Source organism: Oryzias melastigma, linkage group LG13, assembly GCF_002922805.2.
Source record: "Oryzias melastigma strain HK-1 linkage group LG13, ASM292280v2, whole genome shotgun sequence".
Classification (NCBI taxonomy): Eukaryota; Metazoa; Chordata; class Actinopteri; order Beloniformes; family Adrianichthyidae; genus Oryzias; species Oryzias melastigma.
In genome coordinates this window covers 8,223,776-8,243,493 of record NC_050524.1, presented here as the reverse complement: position 1 = coordinate 8,243,493, position 19,718 = coordinate 8,223,776, and the positions used below count along the sequence as shown (strand labels likewise).

General features: G+C 36.5%; 1 protein-coding gene and 1 long non-coding RNA gene across 7 annotated transcripts in view; one reads left to right on the top strand and one right to left on the bottom strand.

Moving 5' to 3' along the window:
* The window catches only part of cadm2b (cell adhesion molecule 2b), a 231,383-nt gene that overhangs the window by 183,799 nt on the left and 27,866 nt on the right, over nt 1-19,718 (bottom strand). The gene's annotated exons all lie outside the window — the stretch shown is intronic.
* LOC112149678 lies at nt 728-3,541 on the top strand. Of its 2 annotated transcripts, XR_002919823.2 has the most exons (4): nt 728-2,183; nt 2,510-2,583; nt 3,001-3,166; nt 3,280-3,541. It is a non-coding gene; the product is annotated as an uncharacterized LOC112149678 (long non-coding RNA). The 2 variants fall into 2 exon arrangements; XR_004948942.1 differs by lacking the exon at nt 728-2,183 and having other exon boundaries at nt 2,208-2,583.

The following is a 19,718-nucleotide window of genomic DNA, read 5'->3' as shown; positions in this document are numbered from 1 at the left end:
ACTTAAAACCAGTTTGAGACTCTGATGCATCAGAAGGCCCTGAAGGGACTGTGTGCAAATCACCTTCACAAAGTAGCTCAGCTCATTAGCGATCTCCACAGACGTCAAATGTGTTTTAAGATCTCAAAGAAGGCCGGCTAGAAAACATCTACATCCCAGGATCTGCAAATGATGACATTGGGATAAAGTGTGTGCACCACCCAGCTTCACCTACATTTACGTATTTTCTTGTGTCGTCTTGAAAGTCGACGGTTTTTGTACGCTTCACCTAAAAGGCATCATAAATCAGAGCCGGCCCACTTTAAAAAATTTGGTTAAGTTTCACTTTGAACCTGTTCTACAAAAGGGTCAATTACCCAGATATAATCCATAACTAATTAACTTGATTGATGGTCTAATTATGCCTGTTTGTGTCATGCTTGATAATTCACTCTTTGATAAGCATAAGCACCCACTTAGAGTGCAAAGCTGTATCAATAATAGGCATGAAAGTTTAAATATTGCTCTGAGCTTTTCTGTGACCCTTAATACGCCGTTACATCAGCTAGGTTAAATTTGACTTATTTAAGGCTTTTTTTCCTAAAAACTAGTGAGATTCATCATTGCAGAACCATGTGATTTGACAAAAATATTAGCATTTCCATTCATAGCCCATTCATGTATTTGTCAAAAGAAAGCAACTACTCAAAGTAATGTTTCAAGCATCACACTACACTGTTCACCTTTGCTGTAATTCCCATGGGGAATTACTGTAAAATTAACAGTAAAATATTTTAAACCAATGTTTGTGGTGTAGTACTGTAATTTGCATGTCAATGTAACTTGAAAAAACATTATCCCATAGTTTTCACGGTATGTTACTGTTTTAGCTGAAAAAGGTGCAATATGCAGCATGATGATATATTCTGCTGTAATTCCCATAGTGAATTACTGTAAAAAGTACAGTAAAATATCCCTGCCGTATGCTTGCAGTGTATTACAGTAATTTGCATATCTATGCAACTAAATTCTATGACATACCATAGTTTTCAATGCATGTCACTGTCCTAAAGAAAACAGGTATTTAACACAACACACACAGGAAATACCTCGGACATCATGTCAACACCATTTGGATATTTGTGTTCTGTCACCAGTTAGTGACAGGAAAAGAATTGACAAATTGGTGCAGAGATCTGCCTCTGTTTAGAGTGGTCCCTTTGAGCCTGAACACTGAACACCTTCATTTTTGAATTTCGCATCTCCTACTTTTTATAAGAATCATTAGCTTCAATCTACAGCATTCTTGGACCTGTGGTGACAAATTAAAATCTTTGTTGTGGGATCAATCAAATTCAATTCAATCCTATTCTATCCTATTCTATTCTATTCTATTCTATTCTATTCTATTCTATTCTATTCTATTCTATTCTATTCTATTCTATTCTATTCTAGTGTATTCTATTCTATTCTATTCTATTCTGATAATTTTCTAGAATGATGCCCATGGATTTACACGGTCTCCGTTGCATTGTGTTGTTACAAAAAAATAGAAGAGCTACTAATCACTTTGAGTGTTTACAATGCCTCAGTAATGACTCCCTCTGAATAACACCCTCTGCTACGCAACACAAGCTTGAGGAGTTTCATTACCAGTACGAAAAAAGTCACAAAAACAGGAAATATGAGTAGATTTAAAAATAAAACTTCTGTTGCAGTTTCAAAATGAAACTTCGTAAAATGATATTTCATATTTACAGTGATGTGCCCACACATCAGTCAGTCAGACAGACACAGTTTTTCCCCAAAATATTTATAGGGTGAAGGAGAACATGCAACTGTGGCTAAGATATTTTAATTCGTGACTGGTACCAACTTAAGACTGAGTATTGGTTGAGTATTGGTACGTATCCTTAGTCCACTTGGAAGTGCAGTTCATCATTTTCACCAGACGAAAAGCATGAGGCACACAGACGCTTCATAAAGAACAGAAGAAAACAGTAAGTATCTCACCCAGACTGCATGCCAGTAGATGGCAGTAATTCACTTGCAGGCAGTGCGCATCTGCTATAAAACTGCACAAGAAGAAGTAAATGCTTCCTGGTTGAAACTGCTGGTTGTCTAAATACTGTTGTGTGCTAAATGACTTGTTGAAGATTATCTTCTCTAGACTTTGATATAAAAGGTGTTGTTTTGTGGTTAAGGTGTGAGAATATTTTTTTCTACTTATTTTATGTCCCACATTTTTCAGGCCCATTGAGAATATTTATGTCAAGTTAAAACAATCTGTTGGTACCGAATATTGCTAGTTGTGTTACTGAAATTATCCTTAGACAGGAATTGATTTAATTAACTTCATAGAAAAAATGTTTTTTTGTAAATTGTGTGGCTTCTGTGCACACAAATTTATATTGTTTAGTATACATGTTAGACGCCATAAGCACATGGCAAATTATAGATATTCATGTGGAATTGACACTTGTAATGCTACTTTCACAACATTCACTGCCTTCCGTTCCCATATGCACAGGAATCACAGAGGAAGGGAGACCACTGAGGAGGACTCAAAGTTCACAGGTGACCTCAGATGTAAAGTTCCTGGATGTGAGTACGTTGGTCAAAATTTTAAAAGTCTCTGTGCCCATCTGAGATTTCATATTAAAGATGGAAAAAAAGTGTTATGCCCTTTTGAAGGTTGCTCTAAATATTTCAGAGTTCGAACGTCATTCTCCAGCCATATTTCTCGCAAACATATGCTGTCAAAATCAGTTCATGAGGAAAGACCACAGGAAATTTGTTACGCTGATAGGATCCAAGGACAGGACACTGTAAACACTTTAGAAGACAAAGATTCACAGAATGATGAAGACAAATTCCTAAATCAATTGGCGATGTTTTATCTTAAAATGCAAGCAAAAATGCTCTTACCAGCCAGCACCATACAGTGCATCATAGAGGAATTCGAAGATTCTTGTTCTTCTTCTTGTTCTTGCAATGCACTAACTTATTATATTATTTTAGATTTTTTGTCAGGATCAACCCTGAAGAAGGGACAAAATGTACCTCGAAAGTTGGCACGAGCAGAAAGACGGGGAATGTGGTCAAGCGAAAGGTTGTTCAAATTAATCCCCATGTCACAACCTTCCTCCAACGGCTGACGGAATTTGAGTGGAAAACTTCAAATTAGGTATGACTGGTTTCATTCTTACTAACTTGAGTTTAATACAGCAGATACTTCAAGGCAGAATGTGTTCTTAAAGTGTAGTTGTGTCCATTTTTGGGACATATCTGTCTCCACAGATGACCAATCGCCTCAGTGTTCTGGGCAACACGTGAAGAAGCCACCCACCTCAGCATCCTGCAAATAACTGGCTGTATAGTTTAATTCTTTTTTGCAACTGTGTTTATGTATTTTTACCTCTATGTACCACAGTTTATTTCTACCAACACATAATTTGCACGTTTTGAGCTAACTCTAGAGGAGGCTCCCCCTGATTTATGGTGGGATTTTTATTTCAATGTAAAAAGAGAAATCAAATTAAAAGAAAATGAATATCCAGTGCATAATGTTGTCATTTTGATTTTTATATCTTACTTACAATCAAATGTATATGCATGCGTGCATTTGGGTGCATGCTTTCTCTAATATCTATATATATATTTGGTTAGTACGGTATGTTGCTGTTCACTCAGAACATAGTAAATAGCTCATGTTAAAAGGTAAATAACCGCTCGTAGGAATACGGTACAATCTGACAGCTGAGAAATTGCTGTACCAAAAGTGCGCTATAAGGGTAAATTACCAGGAGATTTATTGCAACCAAGTACATTGAATTGAGCTTGCGGTGATGTAACGTTAACAAACAGTACTGCGCATCTTAAGTGATCCCAGTATCTTACTGGCAACGCTGTTGCCAGTATGATACCTGAGAGGGTTCTGCAGTGAGTTACCGTGATGTGGTGCGAGAGTATTATACAGCCAAAAATCTTACAGTATCATTCCACGAACAACGCTCAGTGGTATGTCACTGTTGACCCAGAGTCACGGTATGATGCTGGCGATAGTGTTGCCAGCTTGTTACCGTGATGTGGATAGGTAAAGTCTGACAGTGTAGTTCATTTTCCCAACATCAAAACACAGATACAAATATCTAAAAAATAAGATTACTTACTGAATAAAAGAGGTACATCAATAAACTGAAATATAATTACCTTGTGATTAGACTAGTTCTGCAGAGTCAAAGCTTGTTAGTCAATCTTTCTATCTATTTTTGTCTCAAGATGTATTCACAGCATGTTTGATTTTAGTTAAAATCACTAATTAGCTGGTATGGTTTCTGTTTTAATTACAACAAAGTTGTGAGACAGTGTTTGATTGAATTTTCAATAAAGATTTGCAGTTTGGAACATGACTTCTGCTAATTTTACATCAATTTTAAACACAAACTACAAAATGTTAGTGAGCTCGACTTAATTTTATACACGATGTATATAGCAGCTGTGAGCTGGCAGCTATCAAACGTTTAGAAAGTGTTTGAACAAGAAAAGTATCATCTTTTCTGCACCACGAATAACATCTTTTTTTAACTTTTAATTGACAATGTCCCTCATAATTCAAAGTACCTTGAACACAAGGAATAAAGTTTTATTGACTGACTCTTTTATCTTGACTCTGTGTCCTATTGTGCAAAAAAAACAGTAATTTCCTTAATTTCCAAGATATTACCATAGGTCTTGGATCCAAACATATCACATATCACACATTTATAAAGCTTGAACGAAAAGCCAAAACAACTAATGGTCTGCTGCAAACTCACATGAATGCAGGCCGTACCTGTATGATAAAAGCAAGCATTACAAAGCAGCTTTCTATGCAGCTTTCCACACTGTAAGAGCCTCTAAAGCACCAACGTATCCTAGTTTTAGAAAATAACACAAGCACTTGTGCAAACCACACATTTTATGACCCATATTGCTAGGATTGATTTGCTGCCATGTGTTTAACAAATACACAGATTATTCATGCAAGAGGATTTTCTATACTAGGGGAGATTGTTCCCTAAACGTACCATTTCCTTCTAGCGCCATGTGGGAGGCTGGACAGAAGGTATAAGGAAAATATAGGACTTTACTAAACAGTGCATTTACAAGCAGTTGCTGGTTTTCAGAGTCAATTATCTTTATGAGCCAAACCGCCGTGTATACATTTGTCTTTCTGAAAAAGTGCTTATTCTAATTAGGAAATCAAATACACAGCAGGTGACAACAATCTTCCTCACAGTGGCAGAGGAATGTTAACAAAAACCCAGTCTTTAAGGGGAAATGCCTCAGATTTGGTTGTATTATTTTACATTTTTCTTCTATTTTTTTCATTTTGTGGAAAGTGTATGTACAGATGCTATCAATATTTGAGCTCAACAGTTTTAGGTTTACTGGATCATACATTTTACCACTGACTATTTCTCATGAAATGTCCAAAAGGGCGACACAAAATGAAAAAAATTGATGGGGTCATTCCTCAAGAGTCTCACCTTCTCCTTTTGCACCAATTTACGCCATTTCTTGGGTCTCATTCTGTTGAATGTCACATTCAGAGGAATTTTGGATAAAGTTGCAGAAACTTCCTCAGGTTGTGACATTGTAAACGGTCACATCTGTATCTGATTAAAAGATCCAAGGGATTCGCAAGAACTCTTCCTCTTTTCCAAGAGTGCTCTTAGTTGGTGATAAAGAGCACCGACATATCAAGAAATCATTGTAAGGAATACAATAGGCAAAAGGGTTAGTCCTAAAGACCCACTCTGATGGAAATTGTGTATTTAGCAAGTTCTGATGGAGGACATACATTAACATTAGGACATATATTAAGAAAATTAAGTTTAAATTCGCATTTCTGGGTATCCCATTTATTCAAATCACTGTTAAACAAGAGCAGACAAAACATTTGGTCTGAAAAAGCTCATAGGAGTGACATAGAAGCTATAGAGGCCACAAGCTCTGCTCTGATGCATTTAATTACAAATGAATAGATCCATGTACATCTTCATTTTCCTTCTCCAAGCTGGTATCTGGCTCAAAACTGTACGGCTGGATAGCTCCAAAATTACTCGCCATTTTTGTTGCACTAGTAATGATAGGTTGGGATTTGATGGGTTGTAAGCTCGTGGGAGAGCATATAATCAGAATGGTGACAGGAAGTGGGGGCGGACTTACTCTGCGCCAATTTAGTTTATTTGTTTAGTCAACCTCAGCAATCAGCAATGGTTTATATTTTATGACTAACCTTTTGCCTCTGTCCAATGAGACAATTCCTTTGTGTACACTGGTGGCGCTCAGCAGAGAACCTCTTAAGCCCCCAAAATTAAAAAGTTTTGCTGCATTTAGGAATTTTAACTAAAGTTTTAGCATAAGCAAGTGGCCACTTCCAATGTTAAGTCTATGTAAACGCACATAACTGCACGTTTCAAGCTTCTGCATTAAAAATTCCAGCAATCATGAACCGCTATGCAAGTCTTTACGTTTGTTTTCTGGCCATACGTACAAAACTTGTTGTACAGATGTTGAAAGTTAAACCAGTTGAACTTTGACCAATCAGGGACTCGGATTTGGTTGTGACGAATGTATAGCGTCCTTATTAATTCATGGAAATGCCAACTGTTTGAAAAGTCATCATGAAGAAATAATTAGTCTTGTATCAGGTAGCAACAGTCCAGTGTGAACACCGTATGCTAAAAGAGCATTCAGTGCATTCTTGAACACGCATCACCATTACAAGACAGTCAATATTATGATACTGTAATCTCACACAGTTGATGGCATTTGAGAAACCACAAAGATGATTACTGAACTAATGATCTCTGACAATCCTCTACTGGATTCTGAGAAAATGAAGCCAGACAAGGGGCGGCCAGAGTGACAGGAGTTTACTCAACCACATTCAAAAGATGTGATTGAAGGTTGAATTTAGGTAGAAGGAAGAAAAGTTTGAATTTTTGAAGATTCATCCACTTGACAATCAATAAACATCCCCCCTTAATTATCCACAAATTTGACCTTTAATTAAATCAAAACAACTGATGTGAACGTCACAATCACATAATTTCGGAAATGCTTGGGCTTTTTTTTTTTTTTTTTTTTGTTGATTGTTTTGAGAGAGGAAAAAGTGGAGGCTTTAGTAATAGGGGCAGAAATAAGTTTACTTATTTCTGTTTCCCTTTTGTTGTCACAAAATAAATATATTTGTGTTGTATTTTTTTGTTTTTGCAATTGTTTAATAAAATAAAATAAATTCAAAATGTTATGTAGACTTTTATTAGAAACCTCAGTCCAATGATTCCATTAATGGTCCAAAAAAATGCACATAAGCTGAAAGAAATGTACTTAAGGTTTTAACATCTAAACACAAAAGGTGTTTTTAATCCTAATGGAGGCGGTTTACAACACCAGTAAGAGTAAAACATTAGCGTCGGCCTCAGCATCTTCTCCACAATCACTGCTTAAGGTAAAAAAAATGGTTGATTTAATATTGCAGCATGAAAGAGAATTTGAGCACCCTACAATCAGCAAATCTTCCCCTCTTAGAGTGTAAGTGCTATTCAGGTATGAAGCGAGACGGCTTACTATAGGATCTCCTTTAAAGTGCAAAAAAAGGAAAAGAAAATTGAGCTGTTTTTGATAAAATACGGTGGTGTTTGTTGTTCTTTTTCTGATTTTGATTGAATATGAAACAGCGTTCTCAAAAATGCTTATAAATAGAACATTTTAAGTATTAATGACACACTTAACCACTGAAACTATTTTAAAAACAAAACAGTGAAATCCAGGTGTGAGTGGACTTCACTTTTTATAGTCAGCAAAGTCCATCAGGCTGGAAAACAACAGGGCATCAGCCTATGTTGTTTGTTTACTCGCTGCAGAAGGGCCATCACTGATGTTGATTTTATGGCTCATAACAAGTTTGCAAAAGTGAAGTGATAAAAGCTCAACATTTACTGTCTGGGATACATCATCTTGCAAATGGGCTTCTTTGTGTTTGAAGTCAGAACATTTCTCTGGCCGAACACGGAAGTTCAGCTCCAGAGAGACATGCAAAAAAAAAAAAAAAAAAAAAAAAAAAGAAGTTGACTTGTTTCGTCTTTTTGGATGACGAGAAGTGATATGATCATAGCTAATGGTGCTAAAAACAATCAATGTATCAGTACATCACCATTTTTTGGCATGAGCGACTGTATCAAAGTAGTAACAATCAAATAATACATGACAAAATAAAAGTTAATGTGTAATTTTTAGACATTTCAAGTTATTGGGTGAGCTGGTTTTGTGTCAAAAGACCCCCAAGCGAACAGCATTGCGAACCGTTCCATCAGTCACATGACCAGAGGAGCCAAGAGTTGTACGCATTACCCTTAGCAACAACACAGCATGAATATGAGAACAAAGAATGATTTTTTATTTTTGACCTTGCACATTAAAGTTGTTACCATTGACTGTATATGAGAACTGGAGTGAATAATCCCTGCCCCCTTGGGTTCCAAATAGGAAGTACCTGCTTGGTACCAAAAACCTGCAATCCCATGGGCTTCTATTGAGAAATAGACATCTCTTATCAGTCATTACATGTTGGAATAACCATTCTTGCTGTGATACCTTTTTTAACATGCTCTTGATAATCCTAGTATTTTTTTATAATATTTATGCTGTAGTACAAGTTATTTAAGTTATAAACTGACCAATCAGAGACCTCGATAAAAGCATGTGGCCTCAAGTCAAACATTTAAACGGTTGACAGATTGTCCAGAGACTCCTAACAAGCGGATTCCTGATTGGAGAGAGTGGTTGCCATAGAAATGTGGACTCAATACCCAATCACAGCTTACCGACAATTTCTGATTCCAACATAGCGACAGGCATATCGTGAAAAAAGGGCGCCTGAATTGACTTCAATTAATTTTCTATGTGTGACGTCACACTCACTCTGTCCAGTTCTCACATAGAATCAATGGTTGTTATCAGGCCAGTTTTGGATGGTTTTTGTTTTAGGATAACAAATTATGTGACTGAAAAAAAATCACCAATAAGTAATTACCATTAATCAATTTTGATAAATGGCAGAGAGTATTTCAAACAAAAATTAACTGTATTGAATCTTAAAAGTGTAGTTAAAAAATAGATGATTATCGCAATTTCCAAGATAAAAAAATAGTTTCAAAACAGTTTTAGTTGCCGGTACATCAACACAACCAAGACTGACAGTTATGATTCTCATTTACTGAAATGAACAGACTGCATACATTTGATTCCAAAAATGGATTTAATATCCTTCCAAAGTGTTACATGTGGAAGTGCCAGTTTGGGAGTTTTCAATATTCAGATGAAGGGCACGCTCTTTACGATCCAGCATTCAAGAAGAGAAACGGATGCATTTCCATCGCAAATAATCAAAAACATGAAGTACCACATCATGACCCACAGGCCAGTGACTAAGCATTCAAGAGCGCGCTGGATTGTTTTGAGCACAACTCATTTGTTCAGGCATTCAGAGTGAGTCGGGCATGAGAACAGTCGGATTAATTCCCCGACTGATTCTATTACTTCCTTGTGTGATGTGACAATCACGAGTAATTCATCCAAACTCCAGCATCACAACACATCTGAGTGATGTGAGGCCACAAAGAATATGTGATGTAATGTATTATACATTCAATATACATTTAAGATAATGTATATGCTCAATATTAAGAGGTACAAGATATTTGTTTTGATTTTAATTTAAAAAAAAAAAAATAGTTTTCATCAAAAACTAATGATTAGTTACTGCTCATCCACTTGAATCAGTGTGGTTTTCAATTTACAAACTCCACACATTGTTTTTGCATATTCTATTATTCAATTTGTTCTAATTGTTTTCAGTATTTTAAGATATTTTGTTTTTGTTACACAAAAACAGCTCAATTGTGCTAGAAAATCTAAGAAATTTTAAATAGCAGTCTTGTATTTACTGAAGGTAGTATAAAGCAGATAAAAGATGGCTCAGTTGGTTCAATGCAGGATTAGCGCATCAGTGTTTGCTTCTCAGGGGGTGTGATGAGCTGAATCCAGCGTAGGTCCTTAGTTAAGACCCTTCACGCCACTGCCAAACTATGTCGTAGTGCTGGGTGATATGACGATACATATTGTGTGGGCAATAGAAAAAAGTATCTATCGTGCCATTTATCTTCTATCGTTTCTACTAGTTTTGTTTTTATTGCTGAATTTTTAGTAAAAATGTGTTTTTCCTACTAAAAACGTTAAACTGTTTTGCACCTTCAAAAATGTTTCTCATTTGTGACATTTCAGTTACATGTTACTTGAAAAAATAAAGTCAGAGAAAAGTAAGTGATGACATTTTTGTCAATTTTTGTCAGATAAATATACTTTATTGTGGTATATTGTGTTTAAAAAAAAAATATTGTGATATACATTTTTTCCATATCACCCAGCACTACTATGTAGTCTTAGGGGGCTCCGGTCTGGGTCTTCTATGCCGGTCCCCAGCCCAGATAAAATAGGTTGTGTCAGGAAGGGCAGTCGGAAAACCAAATATGTAGATTGGTGAAACGGATGGCGACCCCTGACGGGCACAAAGCATTTACAACAAAACAGCATACGGACAAAAATGATAACACTAAAAATTAAAGATGTTTTTAGATGCTTGTGCAAGGCACCACATTTTCGCTTTCTTTTTTTGTCCAATATTGTGCTATTAATTATGATTATTTTATAATTGGCATTATAAATATTTTTCATTTAATTATCATTTAAAGATGACCAAAAAATATAATTTTTTACAACATATTCAGAGAGGACACATTTGATTTTCTTAAAATAAATCTACCCAGATAATCCAGATCCAATTTACAGTCTGAAAACACCCAAGGGAACCCTGGTCTTGGACCCCAACCGCTGGCAATAGCAATTGATGAGGCGCAAAGGAATGTGGTGCAACAATGAGATCAAGAAACTCGGAAATGTGGTTGGATGAACGCAGGCTCATTAAAACAACTTTTATTGTGATATACATTGACTCTGACACTGTTTACCCGACGATCTGTATGTCATAGACACTTATCAGGGTCGCTTCTTAGCCGACGCCTCCTCAGTAACCTTCTTGCAGCAGGCCTCCACTGTATCAAAGCAGCAGTAAAATGTGTTATTGCTACAGACGTTCATAATTGATCAGCAAAATATAAAGTTTGAATCAGTGAACTATTCTGACAACGATTGCAAAGCGCAGTACTTCTATTATTCTTTCTCGTGTTGCTTTGCCCCGCCCTCGTAACCCCTGACCAATGACTGAAGAGCTCTTTAATCAGTTTTTTGAGGCACCTTTTGTATGCTGTGTTCCAGAAAGTAAAAAGAAAAATAAAAAACTCACACCTCTAAATGCATGTAAACTGTTTGTGTCCATTGTTAGTGTTTGGAAAACCTCTTGGGACTTCTCTGCACTTTAGTCTCTTATGAATTAATCATCTGTCTGCATACATACAAGCGCAAAATTAAACCCAGATTTCATGTTAATGCAATTTTGCAGTTAGTACCTTCGGTTATTACATAATTTATGGATAAATCAGAGCACAACAAATCATCTCTGTATAATTTGCATTGGATTCATAAAAGCAAAGCCTGAGTCAGAACAGCACTAAAGCATGAAAACCAATAAATTAAAGTAAGGGGGTACTTGGAATAATTAAAGACAATTATGAGCATGTTGTTTCCTGTTGAATTGTGCTGATGAATGTTCTGTGTTGAGATATGTCATAATGTACAAGTAATAGATGTATTATTATAACAGCATTCTCAAAATTATTAGAATTAAAAGTTTGTAAGAGATGTGCTCTTGACTTTATTGACAGCGTATTGCAAGTGCTGTTTCCATGGTTTCAATTATTTAGAAGCAATAATCCATTGAGTTGTTTATCTTTTAGAGAAAAAAAATATTTGAAGGCTTTAGTCATTTTCAAAGCAAAACTCATAATGGCAAGGAGTGGAGGAGTTTAACAAGAAATCAACAACTTAGTTTAAGAATTTAACTGAATACGTCCTTTAAAATATGTCACTATGGAGCCACCTATAATGTATTACTCTCCTGTGAAAAATCTTAGTCTGATTATTCCAGTCAATAATAACACAAATACAATAAAGCTGACAGACGTTCACTTTTATTTTTTTTTTTAATCACAAAATATGTTTCTAATCTTGATGGAGGCCTTTTATGGTGACAGTAACAGTGAAGCATTAATGTCAGTGTCAGCATCATTCTCATCACTTAGCCTCTAATGGCCATGCTCCATCATATCTTAAAGATCATCCCACAAGAACCCCCACGCTCTCACAGGAAGCTTACTCGTGATTCCCAGAACTCCCAACATTAAAATGGCAGGAAGAATTTGTCTTTGATTATGTTTTCTTTCTGAGGTACAAATCTGGGTCAAAATAATGAATTTAAGTTTTAAACTTCACTTGTATTAAATGTGTTCATCTTTGCTCACTGTAAACTTTAATATGTCTTATTCTGTGTGTTTTTTTAACCCTTTTGAGTTGACTTTATTTCATATATTTATTACAAACAGGAAGACAACATTTAAATCAATAAAACATAAAAAAATCAATTTTAGTATACAGACCTAACGTGAAATAAATTGGACAAAGAAACTTAAAATATAAAATCAATTGCCACCTTTAAAAAAGTATTACTTAAAATAATATGCTAGGCAAATATTATAGCTAGTATATAGAAGTATTTATCAAGCAAAATATATTTATAAAACTTTAATTAGATTATCCCTCTGAACTAGATGAATAAGATTAAATGAGGGTTTGTGTAGGTAAATGTGCATGTATTTATGTTTATATGTTTATTTAAGAAGTAGGCTGAGCTTAATATTAATGTAAAGATTATTTTTATTTTCTTTGATGTACTTTGATTTACTTGTATTAATGTAGCGATATGGGCAGATCATAAAGATTTTCTTATTTCTGCTTCTTTTCATTTATTAACTATTATAATTTCATTTTGTATTGTTTTTTTTATTTAAAAACAAAACTACTGAAAGACGTAAGAAATTTAGCTAAGGTAAATTAATTGGGCATTTTTTCTTTATATTTTAGTTTTAAGTAAATGTACCTTTTACAAAGAAATCCTTTTTCATTTTTTTTAAATTAAACTTTGTCTTAACTGTTTTTGGCACTTCTGACTTGCCGTACTTACTCCACCCCTCGTCAACGTCTTTGTTCCTATTTGGTCTGAGCTGTTTACATTCTCCCTCTTCACTCTGCTTCCCTTCTGGTTTATTTTCCGATTGCCCTCTAATATTTATTTCATTTATAGAGTTCTCAACACCAGAAACCACCTAGAATTCCACATCCAACCTACTGGACATATTTCAAACGAAGCAGGAATCATTCCACAACGCCTTTCTGATAGTGTTGCAATTCTACTGTCGCATATACAGGAAGTAAGTCAACGCAGTTTTCTCATCTTGTCATCCCACTTATCTGCGATCACCTATTCACAGTTTAACCTCCTCTGTTCCTCTCCCGGTTTTCGCCTGCCAGCAGTAATCTCTGGAGTCCTTCATTGTTTCTACTTGCTCCAGGATTGACAAGAGTATGATATCTCCCCGTCAGCTCTTTTAGGTGACATTTCCTGCTCCAATTTTTCCTGTCTTCCCAGTGCGGTGCGCTCCGGTGGCCTCACTCAGATTACATTGGAGCTTTTCATTACTTTGCACGCTCTTGGGTTCACTTTGGAGGGTCCAAAAACCTTCTTTTCAACAAAATAAACAAGCCAAAAAAGGACTCCAGAACTACCTAAGAGTAAAAAGCAGGAGCCAATAATCATTATTTATCATAATTATCAGACGTCATGGCAGATCTAGTCTAGAGTATAAACAATCCCTCTCTGAAGACTCAAGCCCGTGCTGAGCCGCTTCCCCACATCCCAGTTCATTTTTTTGGAACTCACCGCGCCACCTCTGGAGTGTTTTTCAGTCCATCTCAGCAAGTGACTAACATTTCTTGCACTATGTGAGACTCTGTTTGCCTTGCAGCCTTTCTCTTTTCCCTCAGACATCTAAAGTGTGTTTTTTTTTTCTATTTCACTACTAACCAGAGGAGGAAGCCAGTGGGGTACTGAGTGGAAGCGCCGTTCAGAGGTATGCTCATCATTTCTGCAATTCTCAACTGCTCTTAGGACAGTTTTTGATCTAGTTGCACCAGCCCATGAGGCGAGTCTTCATCTCCTTCTTCCCTTTAAAAGAGGACATTCTTTGGACGAGTGTGTCATTGAATTTTGGACATTTGCTGCCTCCAGTGAGTGGAATGAGTCTGCATTATGTCTTCCACTATGGATTAAACTATCAGAAAGTTTAATTGGGTGGTCTGGATCTCCTTTTCTCTTTAAACAGTCTTGTGGACCCAGCTGTATGGATAGACAAGAGGGGACTTAAAACTGGAACTCAATCTTCTAATGCTATATTTTTACACCGGACACGTGCTGCACATTCTAGAGCATGGCAATCGAGTGTTCTTGAATTCTCATAGTCCATGGCAATAACAATGGATAAGCAGCAAGGGGCAGATTCTTCTTTTTCAAATGTTTATTAGCATTTGTCCACCACCTACATGGAAGAGGTTTGGTACAAAATGTCAAAGAGGTCCAAATCCTTTGAATCTTGCTCCAGAAATTTCTTTCACAGCTCTATTTCAAAATATGAAAAGACTTGATATCATTTGATTCTGGCCGAAAACAAACACCAATCATTAATTTCTCCTTCATTATTAATTTTAATCAGTTGGCACTTCCATGAATGAAAGGAACGCCATCTATCCCTTATGCTATCTTGTGGGGTCCAGGTGACTTCACTCTTACAATGACACTACATCCCTCCCATGACAAAGGTAGACAAGATATCCTGTCTGCCATGGACACTAGTGAATATCAAAAATCATTGAAAAAAAAGTTCAGCGCCTTTATCTTCTGGGTTCCAGATGACCACACTCCCAACGTTAACATGCTTTGGATAGCACAAGAGCTTTCTATGACTACCAACTCCGAATCCCTGATTGGTCAAAGTTTGACCTGGTTTGACTAGAACACTTATCCAACGGCCTTTTGTGTCAAGGGCCACCATGTCATTTGAGAAGTATCTATTTATTGACTTGGGAGGTTGGTTGTTGATTCACCAATATCTTGGACTCTTATATCAACTATACTCCTGAATTCATTGCTAAAGTTCTTGAAATTCAAGTTCATCAAGCCAGGTAGCCAGAATTCTTCAACCGCTTCATCTTGACCCCTTCTTACTGGCAGAAGAACATGAATCTTGAGGCAAACACAATGACAATTCCAAAAATCCAAACCCTGAGTGCATTCTGTAGGAGGCAGGCTGTGGGTTGCTTTGGAATTTCAGGTACAAAGAGAAGTGAATAATGTCCCTCCCGTTGGTTCCCTAAGTCAACCACATTTTCTGGATTTCCTCAAGGGAAGAATACTCTATTGCCTCAATGTGGCTGAGGGGGGCAGAGAGTTCTGGTGGACTTCACCTTCAGCTGACGTCAATCAAGCATTGGCCTGTCCCTAATATGCTAAAGCAAACACTGTGTCAGCAGTCCGACGATCTATGATTCCATAAAAGCGTCCACTCCTGAGTTAGTTTCTATTTTTGGTTTATCCATACTTCCTCTCAACAGATGTGTCAGTTATATTTTTGAGTATTCTTGGTGTGTAAAGCTTTTACAAGTGTCATTTATTCTGTAAGCCTGAATTTTGTTTTGTTGTTATCTTTTTCTCCCTTTGAAATCCTTAAATGGGCCTTTTATCATGAAAAGTGCTAAGTAAAAAAGTTGAGCTGTCAGCCACTTTGAATCAATTACTTATACTAATTATACACACCACCACCATGGCGCTAGACAGATTTTAAATCAGTTTAATAAGATATACATAATAAATTACATTTGCTCAACTTTAAGCGATTTTCGTTTTTTTATCTTCCTTTTACATTACATAAAGTATACAAGAAGAGCTGGGATAAACAAAGAGGAGCTTATAGTAAACCTTTGTTTTTAATCTTCAACTGAACACAATAAAAATGAAGAAGTTGGAGCTTTCAAATTAAAATCCATTTGTTTTTATTTAATTTTTTCATTTGAATGATGGAGGTGAATAGTTCCCTTTTGCCAAAAATAATAACACTGTCAATGCATTGCAGTAAAGAAAAACATTTCTATTGAAAAACATTTCAAATGTGCGGCACATTGACAAAAATGTTTGATCATTTGTTTTTAAATCTATTCAGTTAAAGTTTCAGCTCTTTTTTAAAAATCAGGTCACAAACATGTTAAATTCTTTGAACATTTTTTCCTTTAATTGGTGTACAAAAGGTCGACATGGAACATAGTAGTTGGTTTGAAGTGATTGTGCTGATATATTTTCATAAAATAAAGCTAGTAAGATCAGCTTTACATCATTTACATTTTTTTTGAGACATTTGGTTTGAACCTGGTGGGACGTCCTTCCAGCTCTGAACACTCTAGGAATAATTTCGCATTGTAATGGAGTCCAGATTGTTTAGAAATGGCCTTCCGACCCTTCCCAAAGGTTTTCATGTTTTCAGCTTCCGTCCAACATCACTGGCTGGATAATCAGAATTAATCAGAGCTGAAATCTGTGTCACCGACTAATGCTCAAGTTCTGCGAGGGGATAGATGGCATTAGCAGCTTTCCAGATGGTTCTTTGGTGCATAATAGCAGTAGTTCTTGAATTTCAAACACCCAACAAGGAAACATGAATAGCTTCCTCTTCAGCTGCAACATCTGTGTATTAATGACTGTAATAACTCTAATAAGGTAATGCCAGATGTTAGTCAATTACAAATGTAGAATGCTTTGCCCCAAATAACCCACACACAACATCATCTCTGCAGGATTTTTTAAACAAGGACACTTCTCTGATGCAGAGGAGAAAAGCTTTAAACAGAGAGCTGACAGTGGAAGAAAAAGACAGCAATAAATGTTCAGGTTTTTCATGGATGATACAAAAAAAGAAAAAAACTGTTCTTCTGTGGTTGTGTATGTTTGATATTTAAGGAGAGTTTGAGTGTTTTTCTTCTGTGACTTTGCTTGGCTGAGATGGAGTACAAAAGTTTTGCCAGCACTAAAGATCTCCAAAGAATCAACTTCTCCCACGATGAACACTCTGTTTGTCAATGTTGCATTAGCAGAATTGAAATTACTATTGCTAAGAAAGATTGCAAGCAAGTAGGAGACAATAATAAAAAAGCTGCAGGAACAAAGAAAAAGATGCAAACAAAGGAAAATTGTGTCTTATTTTTATAAACAGTAAAAGCAGTGTAAGGCATCCCGATACTGTACAGAACTCTCCCAAGACTGTAAATTAAACAAAAAGCACGACAGGAAAAAAGACCTCTCAATGGATTGAGCTCTGTTGCAGGTTAAGGGCTAAGCAAACCCAACTTTTTTTGGCTATTGACCTCTATAAATGGGTCTTTAAAAGAGTTTTTGGCAATTTTTTGACAAATTAAAATAAACTTGTTTAATTCATGAAAATAGTCAAAAGCCGCCTGTGTGCTGCCCCCTACAGGTTGAATTTGGATATTACAGTTGAGGTTTGTGATTGGTCAAACCATTTAAATAACACATCATGATCTGCAGCTCGGGCTGCACGGTGGCGCAGTGGTTAGCGCTCTTGCCTCACAGCGAGAAGGCCCCGGTTCGACTCCCGGCTGGGACCTTTCTGTGTGGAGTTTGCATGTTCTCCCCGTGCATGCGTGGGTTTTCACCAGGGACTCCGGCTTCCTCCCACCGTCCAAAAACATGCTTCATAGGTTAATTGGTGACTCTAAATTGCCCCTAGGTGTGAATGTGAAAGTGGATGTGTGTGTGATTGAGGCCCTGCGACAGACTGGTGACCTGTCCAGGGTGTACCCCGCCTTCGCCCTTCAGTAGCCGGGATAGGCTCCGGCACCCCCGCGACCCCGGAAGGGAAGAAGCGGTCAAGGAGATGGATGGATGGATGGATCTGCAGCTCCAGTACCCCCACCCCCTGACTGGATTTTCAAAATTTCGGCTGTGGGTGGAGTCAGGCTCCAACTTCCCTGTTTGGTTTCCCTTTAAGGTCATGTCACGCTGCTGCTACGTACAATTCGGGTATTGTCCACGTATGTAATTTTGTTTTTTTGGGATACATGCCAGAAATGACACATTTTTAAGCGTTTCTTGCATTCATCCTTTGTTGATGTACCCAGATGTCCATCAAAGGCTTGGGCCAACGGGTCTATTATATAACTCTTATGCAATTGTGTGTAGTTTTCTGCAAGATTTATACACAAATTTGTGACTTTCCATGACCGTTACACATATGTAATTTTCACGCATGTACCATTAATATATAACGTTTTTACTGTATATACAGCGCACATTTCATGTTAAATTTACTAAAGAACTGCAAAAAATTAGCACAATAATCACACACGGTTCATTTATTCACATATTGACAGGTATATAAATCGGCCAATCTTTCACCCTGCTTTCTTTAACTTCTCATAATGACCACAATTCTCAGAGAAAAAAACGCAGGAGCCGAGCACTGTAGCCGTTGCCATGACAACGCAACACACCATGCTTTAAAATAGTCCACTTTTAGTGAAAAACAATTTAAATTTAAAAATATAATAGTATTGAAGTTCTAATAATTGATTTTTTTCTTGAAAAGGACCATTGTATGCGTGGGATAATGCTCTTCCAAGCGTGCATTATCAGATGTTAACGAACTTCACGGAAGCAATTGTCTGACACAAAGATGAGATTCACATGATTAAAACAAAAACGCACTAAGACGTCTGTAATTAATTAATTGCTTTAAATGCGATATTTTGACACTCAGATAATTTTATAATGGAAAAGGTTTATTTGATTTAATTAACAATTTTCCTCAGACTGATAGATCTGTTTGAATCATAGGAATATAAAATGGATTAATTGATTGATCAATTATTCGTTACGCCTCTACATGTAAAATATAAATACGAGTAACTTATATTATTCCTACAAATACTTCACAATACCCTTGCCACACACATAAGAATGGTACGTTCCATTTTCACGACGTCCCATAAGGGGCAGCCTCAACTCTCTGGGTCATCCCTGGGCCCGGATGACCCAAAAAATCTTCACTACCTGTATGAATAAACCCCTATACAACACCATGTGACAGATCCAAACATTTCTACTAAAACAGATATATGTCTTAATTTTGACACTTAAGAATCTCTGTCACACTTGTAGCGGTAAAAGTTTAGGCAATTTTTATCGTGTTTGTCCAAACTATTAAGGCAGAAAATATTAAACCTGTTAGATTAGAAAGTTAAACAATCCAATCAAGATACAACTATGATTTCAAAATACTAGTCCAAGAACCCAGTAGAAAGGAAAAAACACATACCCACCCATAATGCTTTAAAGAGTTAGGAAAATCATGATCTTTCAGAATCTTGAAGGATATAACAAATATTTTACAATAACATTGAAACAATTCCGTTTTTCCGTTTCACTGAGCAACTGGCCGATCCAAACCGGTTCTTTCTTTATCTCAGATTTTATGGAAGCGTATGTGTCCCCAAAATCAAAATAAAAGTCAATACTGGAAATGCTAATTCATTTTCAAAATGTACCTGCATTATGT